A 17371-nucleotide genomic window follows, 5' to 3' on the forward strand; every position below is an offset into this window, starting at 1 on the left:
CAAGGTAAAACTGTAATTAAAACAAAACAAATAACACATTTGAGAAAAGCAAAGAACTGGGACCACGTAGCACTTATTCACAGGGATGATGAAATCTGAGTTGCAAAGGATGACAGCCTTACCTTTTAGAGTAGATATTATTTCTTATTTTTGGTAGAAATTCTTTAATCCATTTTTCTCTGTGAGTCCTTGCTCTGGATGGCAAGGGGAGCAGTTCTTCCTTTTGCATTATCCTCCTTTGTAACATCTAAAGCTGTAGCAAGAAAGGGTGCCTTCCAAACCAAGAAACAGACTCTTACTTACAGAGAACAATGTGATGGTTACCAGAGGGGAGGAAGTGGGGGATGGGTTAAATGGATGAAGGGGATTAAGGAGTGTACTTGTTGTGATGAGCACCTGGTGTTCTATGGAAGTGTTGAATCACTGATTTGTACACTTGAAACTAGTATAACACTATATGTGAACTAACTGGAACTTAAATAAAAACTTTAAAAATAAAAAATAAAACACATATTTTAATGAAGTAAATAAAGTGTGCCTTCATGAGGTGCTGCAAACTTTTTCAGCTTCTGGCCTTAGCAAGTTCCATGCCTGAGAATTGTTTTAATGCTCAAAAGTCAAAGGTTTATCTTTGACTAGGATAAACAAGAGACATAACTAGCATTCCACTTTCCAACCTCTTTGCTTAGATCTGTAGTTTAGTGAGTGCGTGTTGAACCTTGAATGTTATATCAGAAACTTTGTTTCATTTCATGTCAAAAACTAAGCCAATGATATAGCTAAACTTTAAGGAACACATTTCATTATTATTCATTATAATTGAGGTAATTCTAGATGTTGTAAAATATAGATTCTAAATCCTCAGCAATTTAACACAGTCAATCTTTATTTTGTTTTTATGTCACAGTCTACCAAGAATCCTCCTGGTTGAGGGGTCTTCGCTTGGCTATTTTTGGAAAATGATCTTCCATACTGTGGCTCAGTCCTCTTCTTGGTCTTCAGAGTCCTCTCCCCTAAGTAACAGGTAAAAAAAACAAAACAAAACCAAACAAAAAAACACACCTCTCAGGACAGCACACGTGCTTGTTAATTCAGAAGACACACAAATATCATGTATACTTAAATTTCATTTGCTACAAATAATCATCTAGATATAATAGGTGTTTGGGAATATAATCACAAATTAGCACCATCTTTCAATCACCAATCTTATTAATGAGTGGAGTCTGAGTCTGATCAGTTAGTTGCTTTTAACATTGAATAAAGACATGAAAATTTAAAATACGGGATGCCTGTTTCTCTCAGTTGGTAGAGCATACAACTCTCGATCTCAGGTCATGAATTCTAGCCCCACGTTGGGCATAGATCTTATTTAAAATAAATTTTAAAAATATTAATAAGGATTACATAAGTATGTCAAAATATGAGACATACTACAAAGCAAAACAGAGTTGGTTAAATGGATAATAAGTGATAATGGGAAAGGGGGCTATTATTTTATCTCAGAGGGTAAGGGATCCACTGAGGTACTTCGGGAAATGCCTTCCAGACAGATATAACAGCACAAAGACCTTTAGGCAAGTCAGGCTTAGAATTCTGGAGGAGAAATTTAAAAAAAGGATAGTGTAGTAAAAACAGTGAGGTGAGTATGGAAGGGGGTTGATCAGATATGTAGCTAGGTCTGGATCGTGGAGCACCTTGTAGACCAGGTAAAAACATTTTATAATTTGCTCTGAGTGAAGTGGAAAGTTGTAAGATGATTTTAAGCAGAAAAGTAATATGATCTTACAAAAAAGTTGGAAAAATGATATTCTAAGAATATACATGATATTCCAAGAACCATATATATATGGTATATATATGTATATCCTTCACTCAGTTCCCCTAATTTCACATTTTAAATAATTATAGGACACTTATCAAACTAAGAAATTAACATTGTTACAGTATTATTAACTATTCACAGATATTATTCAGATTTTACCAATTGCTCCAATAATGTACTTTTTCTGATCTAGAGTTTAACTCAGGACTTCACATCGCTCATAGCTGTCACATTTCCTTAGTGCCCTTCAGTGTGGGACAGTTTCTCAGTTTTGTTTGTCTTTCACAGCCTTGACACATTTGAAAAGCACTGGCTGATTATTTCATAGACCATCCCCTGATATGGATCTATATGACGTGTCTTTAGACTAGAATGAATTGTGCAATTTTGGCAGTAATGTAAAGAAATGATGCTTTGCTCTTCTCACAGTATCATATCAGGAAGTACATAATGTTCATACTACCTATCACTTTTTACTGGTAATATTAAATTTTGTTCAGATGGTACCTCTCAAGATTCTCTCCTATAAATTACTGTATTCCATTAGTAATTAATCACTATCTTGTGGGGAGATATTTTGAGGCTATGAAAGTATTCTGTTCATCTTTATACATTTTACCCACCTAATTTAACATCCATCAATTATTCTTGCCTTCCAACATTTATAACTGGTATTTGCCAAATTGTGATTGTCTATGTCCATCATTCTTTCCACATTCATTAATTTGAATTCTACTCTAAGGAAGAATGCTTCTTTCTTATTCATTAATTCATTTGCTTCATTATTGGTATCAGTATTTAGTCATGGATATTTACTTTATTCTATGCATTATAATCCTATAGCAGTGTTGTTTATTTTTTTGTTCAAAAAAACTCTTATTTGGTCATTTGATAGATCCTTCCTAGTGATTCCTGTAATTTTTTGATATGCTTCTATCATTTTTAAAGAAATTTCTTATTTTCTGGTATGCCAAGATGTTCCAGGCTTATCTGGGACTTTCCCAGCCACAGTCCTGGAATTTTGTTCATTTTATTGGGAAATGGTATTTAGAAACCAATATTTAAATGCTAGATGTTCTCATTAATTGCAGGATGCCATTTTTCGTAAGGCCCCTTAATGGACAGAGGTAGAAAATAGATGTATAAATACACACACACACACACACACACACACACAGGCATGCACAAAACTGCCTCCATTTCTGTATATATTTAAGAAAAGAAAGACTAGTATAACTGATGTGTTGTGTGTGGACACATGAGTGAAGTGAAATGAGGTTAAAATAAACAAGGAGCTAGGTAATGTGTGGTCTAATACACCATGACAATTCTAGATTTTACTGTAACAGTAATGGGAAGCCATCGAAGGGGGTAAAGCAAGTGCAACATGGGATTCATGATAACAAAAAATGATCTACCTGTGAAAAGAGGATTGGAGTTTGGATCTACTGGGATGTGAGATTTAAGATAAGTAAAGGGCAAAAAAGAATAAGTGATATTAAAAAAATAGTAGAGATAGGATGTAGAGGAACTGAGGCACCATTATCTGTCTCTAAAAATTTGCATTAATATTATGGTCAGAATTCATAAGCTTTTCTTCTCATGGCAAGAAGGGAAGTAAAAGCAACTTTAGCATAGAGAAGAGATAATGCAGAAATAAATGCCTACAGAGGTTTTTATCATTTTGAGTAAAAGGTTCATGACTGAACTTGTGTTGGAAAATCGTTCCAATGTCTCATCCTATAGCAATGTAAAATGATTATGTGGAGTAAAGCCTAGCTCAGGAAAGATAGAAGTCTTTTTATCCAATCTCTCTCACACACACACATATACACACATGCACACAAGCACACACACATGCGCTCATGCAGCCTGAGACACAGCCTATGAATAATGATTTTTGTTGTCTCAGCTGAGCCACCCAGGTGCCCCTGTTTTATATTTTGTTTTTAAATCCAAATTTTGAATATGAAATAATACAAACTTAGGTAAGGTTGTGGATTCATAGGATCATTCATGTTTCATTTGCGTCGGAAAACAAGCAGGAGAAATTCTTACACAGGCCATGCATAGGTGTGGTTATGTTTGTATAGGGTATAGTAGCGGGCCTTTGGAGTCAGGCTAGAGTCTATCAGCGTAGGATTGAATGACTATAATGTGGTAGTGTTGGCAAATTGTGGAACACGATGTCACAAAAAATCAATGAAATTTGTTTATATAGAACAACTTCAATAGGACTGTGAAATTATTAGATGAAAGTTAAAAAATACATATATGGTACTAATTATAACCATACATAAATCAATAAATGTATGTATCTGTTTTTTAAGAATATATACTGATATGTTCACACTTTATTTCAGAGTGAGTGCTAAGTATGTGAAGGAGCAGATAATGGGAAGTAGGAAAGAGAGATAAAAATACTACAGTATTAAAATAATTTAGTTATGCTTTGGTTGGATCAATATGGCAATTACACAATGACCTCATGAGTTGATTAACTTAATACTGTATACCTGACACTCACAAGAAATAAAGAAAAAAGGTAAACGTATATATGATGGACATTATCCTCTTACCTGCGATGGAATGACTTCTGTAGCTATTTAAATGCATATTTACATTTTGGATTTTCATCAAACACTGTAGAAGCCACCAGCCCTGCCTCTGCCCCCATCTCTCTCTCTGTCTCTGTCTCTGTCTGTCTTAAACCAATAACTACACACAAGTATTTTTGGCATTTTTTCCCACATAACACAATATATATTCATAACCAATGATTTGTTACTGATGTAACTATAAACTTTGCATCTTAGTTTGATTTTATCTTTGCAAGGGGTATGTCATTTGTGAGATCAGTTGAAATGAAGTCACAGAATATTTTGGTAAATACACTGACAATTAATTTTGTGACTTACAGCAGACCGTTTTTTTAAATCACTATTAAATTTTCTAGAAATTATTTCTCTCTCTCAGTTATTTTTAACTTCAATATTCCCTGTTTTTTTGTCTTTTCTTTTGGTAAATATTTAATTATGAAATTAAATGTGTTTCTATCAAGAGAACAATCATAAGGAGAATCCTCAGTAGGTGCAAACCAGGCACATTTCCGTACTGGGACTTTGCACTTGCCGTTCTGTCTGCTTAGCACTATTTTCACAGCTCTCCACCTGACTCACTCATCTTTTCTTCAAATCCTTGCTTAAATGGTATGTACTCAGAAGGACCTTCCCTATCCACCTCATTAAAAACTAGCCATTAATTAAATCATATTTGCTTATTTGTTTATTCATCTTTTTGCCATGTTATGCTGCAAGTAAACTTCATGAAGGCAAATATTTTTCTCAGTCTCCAAAATCTGCAAATGTACCTTATGTATAGGAGATAATATGAAACACTTGCTGAATGAATGAATGAATGAATGAAAGCTGTATTGTAAAGTTAAAAAAAAAAAAGAGGAAGAACATCTTGCTTAGAAATAAATACACATGTGATAAAAAAAGTTTTTGGCATACTTAGTCCATTGTGAGAATTTGCTTATTATTTACTGCCCTTAGTGTCTTAGTTTCTATAACATTAAACAATAAGAGTATAATTTTACAACCACTTTTGTTGGAATGCATCAACACCAGATGCAATAACTAACTACTTTACGGAATCATCTTTTGAGAGAAATACTTTTCTTGAGATATTGACAGACCTGACCTTTGACAGTCAGCAACATACTGCTTCAAATAAATGATGATTATGTTTGAGTTATTATCGTGTTTTAGAATCTCTGTTATACTATTTCACTACAGATTTTCTACATCTTAGGGAAAACGAAGAGGTTTAAGCTGTGGAAATTATGATTAACATAATACCCTTCAAATCTTGGGTCACCTGCCCAGGCTTCCTTAAAGTTTAGCTGCACTAATTAACTTCAACTTATTTTACATACAAACCCACAACCCCTTCACATGGAGGAAATAAAAATATTAATCTGTTAAAGGCCAAGAAATGACATTATAGAAATGCTTTGGAAGTAATAAAAATAATTTGCCACATAATTCTGAGGAAGTTATAGCCTCTGAAAATGTGTTATCTACTGTCCAGTCCTACATGGTCTGATAACGCATACAAAGCCGAAGATTCATATGCCGCCTGCCATCCCTAATGTGCCAAAGGAGCCTCTCAACTATTGAAGTAAATGGTGAAATTTAAGCAGTCTCAGTGACTGTTTAAAATATTTATCACTTACCCTGGATTCTTACAGCCTAATATATAGGACATTTTTACAATGATTTGTGTAAACTTTAAAATATGTGTCACCTGGATTTTTAAAATGTGACTAATGACAAAATAGTGTGTTATAATTGCAAAGGCATCAAACATAAAGAAAATAATGCTAATTTACTAACATTATATACTCATAAAGCCATGAAATTGGCCTTTTAAATGGCAGCGCTGGCATTTTTACAAATACTCAGCTCCAATAATGGTTTTGATAAAAAGGTTAGGAGCAGAGAATGTTATTCTGTCAATTATATTGGAAAAATTAGTAGTTACAAACATTCAAATCAATAATAGACTGGAATTCATTATATACTGTGAAAGGTTCTTATAACTTTTATGACATATCAATTTAAAAATTATGATGGTTGTGTCTCAATAATTGAAAATTAAGGATTGAATCTTTCTCATTTATTCCTCCTCCCTCAAAAAAATTCCTGACGTACTAACCTCACACACTTTAAAAAATAATCACAAGTTTCCTGAAGATTTTATTTATTTTTAAAGAAACATTAAAGAAATGTTTTAAAAATGGTCTTTGAAGAGAAGCAAACATGGTTTTTCAAAGTGCTCATTTCCTTCTTATGACTGACGTTTCTACTCAGAAATGTTCTTGATTTTCCAAGTAACATTCATCGATGCAATTTTTTTCTTGAAAAAATATTAAACCATTCATTGACTTAAGTTTTTGTTGAAACACATTCATGCATAAATCAAACTTATGGAATATCCATTCTCAAAGTGACACAAAAAAATAAGCAAAGTTGTCAGAAGTCATTCTTCTCATCTTTCCTTTCTTCTTAGTAAGTGGATTCCAACGTCTTCACTCCAAGGAACAGGCTTTGAGCATATTCAATTCAAATTCGTACTTGAGGTTTTAATATGGCCACTTAGTCTAGTAGTAACTATTAATCAAGGCCATGATGTTTATATGCCAGTGATGTCAAAGTAGACTCCCTAATATTACTGAAGCCATGTTCAGACAGCAGCTGGGAGACAAGCAGTAATTGAACATATTTAAATATCCACCCCATGTACTGAACAGATTTCAATGTCTGCTGTGTTTAAGGTCCACTGGGTTGTGAAATGGCTGCTTCGTTCACACAGATGTTAATATCTCCAGGCTTTTCTCTAGCTTTGTAGCTTCTCATTTACATATCTGCAGTAAGTTTGGTGTTCATGAAGTGAGATAGAGCTCCTTGTCACTACTCTTTGTTATAATAAAGCATGTTTGATACAAAATACTAGCAACTGGAATTACAGCTCATTAAGGCTTAAGAAGAAAAATAATAAGGAACATAGCAATAGGTATTCAGTCACCAGTGCTTCATTAGTTCTTTTACTGTTTAAATACCTGAAGCTGATGAATATAAATTACTCGTGAAAATGCAGTTTAAACAGTTTTATACTCTTACCTATTTTTTACTCTGTGTAAACAGTGTATAAGATGATAATTCTTCTACAGTTGCATCCTTATTTTTTATATGTTCAGCATATTTTTCATATAGATATGTATGTGGAGCCATTCCCCAAGCTATTTAAAAATCATTTGAAGTAAGATCAGGGGTTAAAAAGCCATATTAGCTATTTTTATTTCACATTCAGGGACAATGTTGCCTCTTCTGAAGAAACTGAATATACTAATACGTGAACTGTATTACCTGCCACACAGCTGGCATACTTCAATTAAATCTATTGTCTTTACGTACACAGTCCGTTATTTTGCTACAGTACCTCTACTCCAGTAAACCTAAACGTACCTTGACAGTGAGCTGCTCAATCTTGGCATTCATCAGGACACACTCGAATGTTTCCTCATCTCAAATACTAATAATACTGCTACTTTTGATTTTGGCTTTGCAGAAATATGTGTTTAGAGTACGCTATGGTCTGCTTTGTAATCCATTTGGTCGGTTTCCTTAGGAGCACTTTGCCAACATTTTTATATGCCTACTTAAAAACAATACTTGTAAACAAGATTTACATGTTTCTGATTTTGATATTTTGTGTATCATATAAATTATACCTCCACATATGTATTAGTTTTCAATGAGAATGATCGTTTATTAGATTTTGAAGAGAGCACAGAGAAAACACTTCTCCTTACATTGAAAAGTTCATGAAAGAATATAAAATGATAATACCATACACATATGCTTAAAGATATATCTAATTTAGTCATCTTTAACTCTGAATCTGTATGTGTATATATATTGAAAATATACATATATATATGAGAGCAAATATATTTCATTTTATTCATAAAATTATCAACTTGGAAAACACTTCTATGATATTTCATATTTAATTATTATGTTACTATTTACTCTTTAAATTTTCTCAAGTTATATTTCAAATGCATGTTGTTAAAATACATGCATATACTTAAAAGGCATATACTTAATGCATATAAATTAATTTAATTATATATTATTAATACAAATGTACACAATGTATATACTTAAAATATATGCATATACTTTTAAAAATGTATATTATATACTTAAAAGATAGACTTCAAATGCATATAATTAAAAAGATGTGGTTTCATACAAAACTTTCCAGTTACAGGGTAATAACAACCTAATTTATATTTAGTATTGATGAAGTGTTTGTGATAGTTTTCCAGCATTGGCTTATATAAAGGACATCAGAAGAACATAATATATTTTTTCTTAACTATTCTGTAGACTATTACATAAGCTGACTTTCTAGTTTATAAGAAAATTAAGTTTTCTGTTAACTGTTGAACCACAAATATAAATATTGCACCATTTTTGCCCTGAGAATCCTCTCTGTTGGTTTATTAACGTACTTCATTACATAGGCAAAGCTAAATCTGAAATAGCATGGGCCAAAAAATATACGGAAATCAAGCAACCAAGCAGAGGTAAGGGCAATGAAGGTGGGCCTCAGAGTATAAAATTACCAGTCAGATCCGAACTACGTGACCCAAGCCTTGTCATTGAATCTCATGTCTTGCAACATAGTTTCGGTAATTAGACTTCTAATTTCTTTGAGCTTAAGTCCTGTTTTACCCAATGATTACAGTTTTATTATAGTAAAAGAATACAAATTAGAATGAGCCAAAGGAAGAGATGTGTAAGGTGCACTCTGGGAAGTATCCAAATGTGGAGCTTCCATTGTCTTCAAGGATGCTTTACTCTTCTAAGTATCGATGTATCGATGTGTGGCGATATGTGTGAAGCATTTCTAACACGAGAATCTCACTGAAACTTCAATTTGAGAGTTTTTTATTGAGGTTTCATCAAGTGGATATTGATTCATTATCCACATGGTCAAACTCAATCTCTAATACCCCATCCTTCCCCAGAGATGTCCTGTGGCCTAAGACCCATCCTCTAGTCTTAAGGTTATTCTGTCTTGTGAGGCCAGCTGTTGCCCTACATCATCTCCCTAGCATAACTATTGAGGGGTCCATTGTGAGTCAGCTTGTTAGCATGAACTGTCTATCAGGTATGGTCAGAGAGACCTTCCATGAATAACACTCCCATCACTTGGGAAACTCAAAGCATTTAGTGCTTACCTCCCAGGAACTGGGACAATTTAGTACAAAATGATCCAACCAAGAACTAAAATGAGAGTCTGATCTCCCACATAGGTAGACTCCTGGTGTCCACTGCTTTGGTCAACCATGATGCTACCCCCATATTAATCTGTCTAACCAAATCATAGACTCACCTGTGCCCAACCTTGTATGAGAGCACTCCATTTACACCCAACATCTGACGAAAAGTCAAACTCCCTTTTTGAAAATTTAAATGATAAACATAGATGATAAATTATTCCTCCTATTTGGGCTAAAAACAAACACAAAAAATTTACTTTAAAATTCACATAAAATAACTTTTTTGATCATTTATTGCTATTTGTAATGTTGCAGCTTCCATTTTTGTTTTCTCATAGCCAAAATATTCTACAAATAATAGAATTTTAAAATTTGTTTTTAATTGAATTACCACAATTTAATAAACTCGCTCATTGGCTGATAGGCTTCCTTATGTTATGGCAAGAGCATCAAACATCCTTCCCCTTTTCAATAATTTGAGTGGTTTTTGTTTTAATATGCATGTCACTGCTCTGGATTCAGCAGTAGGCCCAGATGTAAACATGTGCAACCACATTCCTTGCCTACACTGGCAGTACAGTTAAGTTTGAAATACAATAAATGACTCATTACATGAACCCTGTCAAAAACAGAATCAATGTCTGTCTACACAAGAGTAGATAGACGGTAACTCTGAGATTTTCGCAGATAATGACTAATGTCTGTTGTCATTGTGAATACAAATTCTAGTTACATTAGACTCAGTAATTATATTCACAGTAGTTTTTACTTATATTTAAAATAAGTGTTGAAAGTTGCTTAGGTGCTGAATCACATTGATTATGCCATTAGTAAATAATGGATAGAATGTGAATACCTTTACAAACTATGCAGCTCTGTACACAGGGACCTTGAGCAATGACTCACCCTGAAATGTTTTATCCTTAACACTTTTTACTATAAAATGTATGCATTGATATAAATGTATGGAAATTCAAGAATTTTGAGATATGAAAGAAAAAAAGTCTTAAGAAAAGTGTTTGTTTTTTTAATATTTATTTATTCAGAGAGAAGGAGACAGAGAGAAAAGAGAGGGCTGGGGAGGGGCAGAGAGAGAGGGAGAGAGAATCCTAAGCAGGCTCTGGGCTGTCAGCACAGAGCCCAAGGTGGGGGGGGGGGGGGCTCTGTTTCATGAACCATGGAATCATGACCTGAGCCAAAATCAAGTTGTATGCTTAACCAACTGAGCCACCCAGGCACCTCGCAGTCTTAAGAAAAGTTTTAATTCAAGCTTGAGGAATTTGAAATCTGAAACATCTAGTGCCTACCTAGAGTTTCACTGACGAGTAAGAGATGTAGCCTGAACAAACTTAAGTGAGAGGATAAACAGGTACAGTTTACATTACATTTGCCCAAAACAACAGAGTAGGCAGGGTGGCACCAGCTAGACAAAGTCTGCAAATATAGCCTCCATTGTTTGTTTAAAGGGATGAGATATATAGGATATATATGTATCCTTAGATAATGTTAATTATAATAATGGGGTGACAATTGTGAATCAGACAGTTCACTGAGAATGCCTGATTCATAATTGCTACCCCATAATTATATATGAAACTATTATGTCACTTAAGGTACATAGTCTACAAAGCAGAATAATAGGTTTGTTGTGGTTTGTTAAGTAATAGATACTGACTCTGTATAGTCCTTACTCAGTTTTGATGCTTTTATGTGTAGGCACTACCTTAAAATGCATTTCTGTTTGGGATTGTTTACTTGTTCCCCATAGGTTCCATCATAAAGACTAAGATCCTTACTATGTGGTAGACTGTTAGTCTATTCCAATTCACTTTCCTGCAGTACTTCTCCCTGATTCTTCCCCATCCCATTAATGTCGGTGTTGACTTTGTGACCTGCTCAATAAAATATGAGAGAAAATGACATGTGTCATTGCAGAACAGAAGCTTTAAGAGCCAACATACCCTCTGCCAATTTCCTCCTTCCAGGACTACTACCAGCAGCACTCCAGATAAAGGCAGCTCCATCACCTACGACCCAAAGTGAAGGTGACAAGGGACCGAGATGCAGCTGACCTGTAATAGCTCTGTAACATAAATGAAAATTTTACGTCTGCTGTGTTAAGCTGCAGAGATTCTGATATTGTTTTTTCCTGCAGCATAAATTTAACTGATTCTGAGAGACACATTTTGACTTCTGATTTTGGTCATGATCTGGTACTTTATTTTCCAGCCACTGTGCTGTATCACCACTAGTTCTTTCCACGATACCAATGAATATTTTGTAACTCAAGCCATTCTAAATATTACAGCCAATGAAATCTTTTGAAAGAAGTTTGATTTCATAACTAATAAAATTAATTCAGAGGTTAGAGAATGTCTCATAGTCTTACCCCTTACTGACTCACATCTAACACCTGATCATTCCACCAGCGTCCCCCAGATTCCTCTGCTCCAACAGTAATGGCTCTCTTATGTCCTTGATCACTCCCTACATACTCCATTCTGACACAGGAACATTGTCTAACATCTGCCTGGCATGAATTCGCCCCTTCCATTTGGCATTCTTCTACTCTGCTTTCAGATCTTAACTGAGTCATTATTTCTCAGGGAAGCACCCAAATTTCCTAAGCAGAATAAGAAATCTTAATCACTTTTGAAGTCACAAAACTGAATAATAGAATTGATAGAATGATATGAGCTGTAGCTAGGTACTCAAATTGGAAATGAAGACTATCATTTATATTAGTCTCACTCTTTTAATGTGTATTTTTAAATTTATTGGATCACAATGGGATATCACATAGTGTTTAGAATATTTGTACTTTCTGACTCCAATCCTTAAAAAAAAGAAAAGGTATATGAGATATGTTTTCCTTATCACAGGTAAGGACAGTGGGTTTTAGGGATGCTCAGTTACTTGCCAAATGTTATCAGCTTTCAGAGTTATTAGAATTCAGTTTTCTCTGTGTCAAAATTTTCTTTCCAGTATAACATACACTTGAAAAAACCGAACAAAGCTTATTTTATGGATAAATCTATTGTTTTATTTTCCTCAATGAAAGCCAGAGGGAAATTACAAAATTTGTGGTTGTCCTGACACTTGCTGAATTACTTAGATCTTAAAAAGTGAATACTGCTCTTTAAATGTCTTAGTTTGAGTCTTTAGTCCCCCTGCTCTGAATCTTTTGTGATATTTTATGCCACTCAATCAAAGTAGTAATTCAAGTGAGATGCATACCATAGTTTAGAAGAGTTCATTAGACTTGATGGCCTCAGGTTTCTTAAGTAAACTGGCTTCTTACTAGACCCACTATGTTGCCTTGACTTTTGTTCTTTTTTTTTTTTTTTAATTTTTTTTCAACGTTTTTTATTTTTGGGACAGAGAGAGACAGAGCATGAACGGGGGAGGGGCAGAGAGAGAGGGAGACACAGAATCGGAAACAGGCTCCAGGCTCCGAGCCATCAGGCCAGAGCCTGACGCGGGGCTCGAACTCACGGACCGCGAGATCGTGACCTGGCTGAAGTCGGACGCTTAACCGACTGCGCCACCCAGGCGCCCCAGCCTTGACTTGTGTTCTACTGAGGATATATCTCTGTCTCAAATTTCCACAATCTGCAAACACTGACTTGGCTAGGTAGTTGTCTCTATAGGTCTTATTAATAATTCAAATGAAAATTTTTCTGTGTTAGTACTGAGAATGTACTTTTCTTCTAGTGGTCAGACATGAGTATAAGGTTACTGTGGATATGTGGAAAACACAAACAGGACCCCAATTAAATTACTGGACACTGAAGAAAAGACCAGGAAAATATGTATTCTCTTATACCCAAGGCTGTAGGCTCCATGAAAGCAGGAATTTTGCCTGTTTTAAAATGTCAGTATTTTTTTTTTAATTTTAACGTTTATTTATTTTTGAGACAGAGAGAGACAGAGCATGAACGGGGGAGGGTCAGAGAGAGGGAGACACAGAATCTGAAACAGGCTCCAGGCTCTGAGCTGTCAGCACAGAGCCCGATGCGGGGCTCGAACTCACGGACCACGAGATCATGACCTGAGCCGAAGTCGGCCGCTTAACCGACTGAGCCACCCAGGCGCCCCAAAATGTCAGTATTTTAAAAAAGGTAACTATATGAGGTAATGTATGTGTTAATTAGCTTGATTGGGGTAATTTATTTTACATACAAGTCATTTTGTATGCCTTAAATATTAATTTTCAATAATATGTACTTAAAATTTCTCTGTTTTTTAGAATGTTTTGGCACCATATATTATAAGCTGTTTTTATTAGTAAAATGTTACTTAGTACAAAAATACTGGTTTTGGTCACTATTTCCCCCGAAATCCCAGTCTTCCTTTCAGTTCCCCCAAAATCACAGTCTTTCTTTCAGTTCCTAAAGCATTGTTGTGATAAATTAAATATCAAAATGAAGGCATAGACTACTGAAATATACTTTTATTGTGATACCTAGGTATAGGACATTCTTGTGCATTTTGAAAATAAAGACATTCAAAAAATCTCCTAATCTCAAATATGTTGGGTAATTCTTAGGTATGATTCTTCCTACAAGGTAGTATCAGGAGCAAAGTATCCCGTGCATGCTTCATAGGTACTAGAAAGGCATATTTCTTTCAAATATCCACAATGAAACACATATATGAATGTCATAGCTTCTTTTTCTTCCTCCTCTATCTCCAGACACTTTCTCAATTAAAATATGAAGCAATTTTCAAACATAGATTTAAAATGATAGTAAGCATTCTAAATTATTTAATTTTAGATCATAAAGGCAAATATTAGCTTTGAATTACTTATTAAGAGGAAATGATTACTTTACCTTAGAGTTTTAAAGCAAAGTGAGAGCATTTACTGCTGCCTTGAATAGAAATGCACACATACACACACAAACTTCCTTTCAGTAATATTCTCTCATTCTCTCTCTACTTTCACCTGAAATCTTTATTGCTTGAGTTATTCCAAATTTTTCTACTACACAAATTCTGATTTTAGCCATTTTATACAGATGGCCTGGATTTCCATTGTGAGGGTGAACATTAGAGGAAGTCAAATATATCAGAGGTCTAGTTGTACAGAGTTTATGTGATAATAATGCACAAATGGTATGTGTCTAATTCATTAAGACTATTGGATATTGCTGAGAATGTGTGTTATCTGGTATTTCTTAAGTTTATTTTCTAAACAAACATTCCCTGTATTTCTATGAGAGCATGATGAGGTAAACATGTTCTTTTGTCTAATGGCGACATTAATATCTGATTACATCTTAAGGCGGTGGTCCAAAAGTTATGAAAAGAAGCCATCTTGAGAAATCTAGCTCATGCTAACATCCAAGTACTACACTATCTGTTTCTGGAGATGAAAGATCTAAATTTTTATTTATTGTTTTGTTTTTGCTGTATGGATCATAATAGCTCTTCTTTCCATTTGTAAATGAGACATTTCATGTCATTAGTTTGGTAGTAACATAGTGAACCCCTATGACAAGCTGACTTTGTCTATCATCATGTATTCCAGTGCATCCTTTCCCTTTAATCACTTCATTAAATCTGGGACTATTTCTGCATCTCTGTGTGTACACAGATGGAAACCTTATGGGGAACCCATCCTCACTTTCAAACAAAGCTGTTTATTCCCATTAAAAATTTCTAACATATATTGTGCTTATGGTTGGGTGCTCACCATATTATAGAAAATCTTTAACAAAAGAAAAACATATTTCAGATTTGTTTCAAACATTTGTAGTGATGTCACAAGAAGCATCACCAAAAAAACCAAAACTCGCCTGCATCATCTTCTCCTATTATTTATTTATTTATTTATTTATTTATTTATTTAGGGCTATTTAGCTAGACAAATAAAAATCTGGCAACCCTCCTTCAAAAAATAGGCCCTAATTTTATATACATCATTATAATTCATTTATTCCTTCAATAAGCATGTATGTTTTGCTCTGCACTACATTCTAGTCCATGAAAAAATAAGAAAACAGTCATACAGCATTGTGACTGGGTTTCCCCCAAAAGAGACCCTGAGAAAAGAATGTCAATGCATGTACATTATTTTGGAGTTGCATGAAACTCACTTAAGGAGGTGAGCAAGTGGGAAGGAAAACTGGTAAAGGAAGGGAGTCAAAAAAAGAATGTTATTTATACCATTGGGAAATTCTGGGGAATGCTGTAAAACACCATTGAGGTCTGAGCGGTCTGAGTATTCAGGTACTTGGGTGGGTTGAGAGGTAAAAGACTAGGAGGGTAAAGGGTGGAGAGAGAACTTGGCTGGATGGTGGTCTTGGTAATTTACAAGCACATTTTGTCGCTCTGGCCGAGAGAGCAGGCATCTAGTGTTCTAGACAGAAAAGAGGGAGACAGAGAGAGATGCATGAACTGGCCAAAGTGGACTACAGGGTTATGGACAGGGCATTTATGTCATCTCCTACAGGCCAACTGGGGTCTTTAGTATGTGTGTTTGTATCCTCTGGATAATGACAGAGAACCTAAAAGATGGAAACATTAGTCTGGGAGTTAAAACATCCAAATTCTGGTTCCACATTGACAACTGTAGTAGGCTTTGCTGTTCTTTTCTTTTTTATTATTTTTATTAATTTATTTATTCTGAGGGAGGGAGAGGAAGAGAGGGAGAGAGAATCCCAATCAGGCTCTACACTGTCAGTGCAGAGCCCCATGCGGGGTTGATCTCAGAAACCATTAGGTCATGACCTGAGCCAAAATCAAGAGTTGGAAGTTTAACCAACTGAGCCGCCCAGGCGCCCCCTGATGTTCTTATTTTTATGTAATCTGTGCTTCTGAGATACTATTAATCTTGACCCTCAAACATTCATGATAGAAAACAAAGGCGATTTATATGATGTTAATTGTGAGAACTGGAGCTCCCTTCACACCTCTGCCAAATCATCGTTTGATCATCTAAGTGGTTTTTTACCAGTTGGCATCCTCTATTCTCCTTTTCAGCTTAATTTCACAAGAGTGAAATTTAACGCTATATTTTGAACTGAAATGGCTAGTGAAAAGGTGCTGCAGCTGCTGACACCTTGCTAATGCCTAAGAATGGTCTTGTAAAGTCACTGAAAGCCTACATTAAAAGTGCAACCCTGAGCATTCTCTTGCTGCCTTGCAGTTGGATTAAATAATAAGAATCAGAGGTTCTCAATATCCCAACATTCACTTTTTTTTTTTAAACTCTTTTTGTAGGCCTCTTGCCTTTCTACATGAGTGCATGAGAACTGGATCTGAGGGTCATTTGTGTTAGATACAACATTTTATTAAACGTCTCTTAGCCATTCTTTCTTTTCTTGAAAGGTGTGTATGCCACTCTCCCAGGATAAAGGTTGACCTACCATAGAGCCTCTTATTTAGGTTTCTTGATCGGCTCAGTCATTCAGTAATACTCAAACATGCTACAATGCCAGGATAAACAAAGGTCAAGCAGTTTGCTCTGATTAGACTGTGACACTAAAATTCTATGACTCTTTATAGATGTTTATGCCCCTGCTTGCACTATGCCATGAAGTGTGAGCTGGCCTGTGTGCATTAGTGGCTATGATCTTGCTGTGCTTTAGCTGAGAGAGTGGAGATATATATATATATATGTGCGTGTGTATATATATATACGCACACATATATATATATCTCAGATGTATATCAGATAT

At 34.9% G+C, this 17371-nt stretch overlaps 1 long non-coding RNA gene across 1 annotated transcript in view; it reads left to right on the forward strand.

The window, feature by feature from the left end:
- The window catches only part of LOC122236545, a 29370-nt gene extending 17335 nt beyond the window's left edge, over positions 1 to 12035 (forward strand). Inside the window, exons 2-3 of the long non-coding RNA XR_006214586.1 lie at positions 908 to 1024; positions 11672 to 12035. This is a non-coding gene — a long non-coding RNA (uncharacterized LOC122236545). The remainder of the gene's footprint in view (positions 1 to 907; positions 1025 to 11671) is intronic.
- The last annotated feature ends 5336 nt before the right edge of the window (positions 12036 to 17371 follow it).

This window comes from Panthera tigris, chromosome A1, assembly GCF_018350195.1.
Source record: "Panthera tigris isolate Pti1 chromosome A1, P.tigris_Pti1_mat1.1, whole genome shotgun sequence".
In the NCBI taxonomy this organism is placed as follows: Eukaryota; Metazoa; Chordata; class Mammalia; order Carnivora; family Felidae; genus Panthera; species Panthera tigris.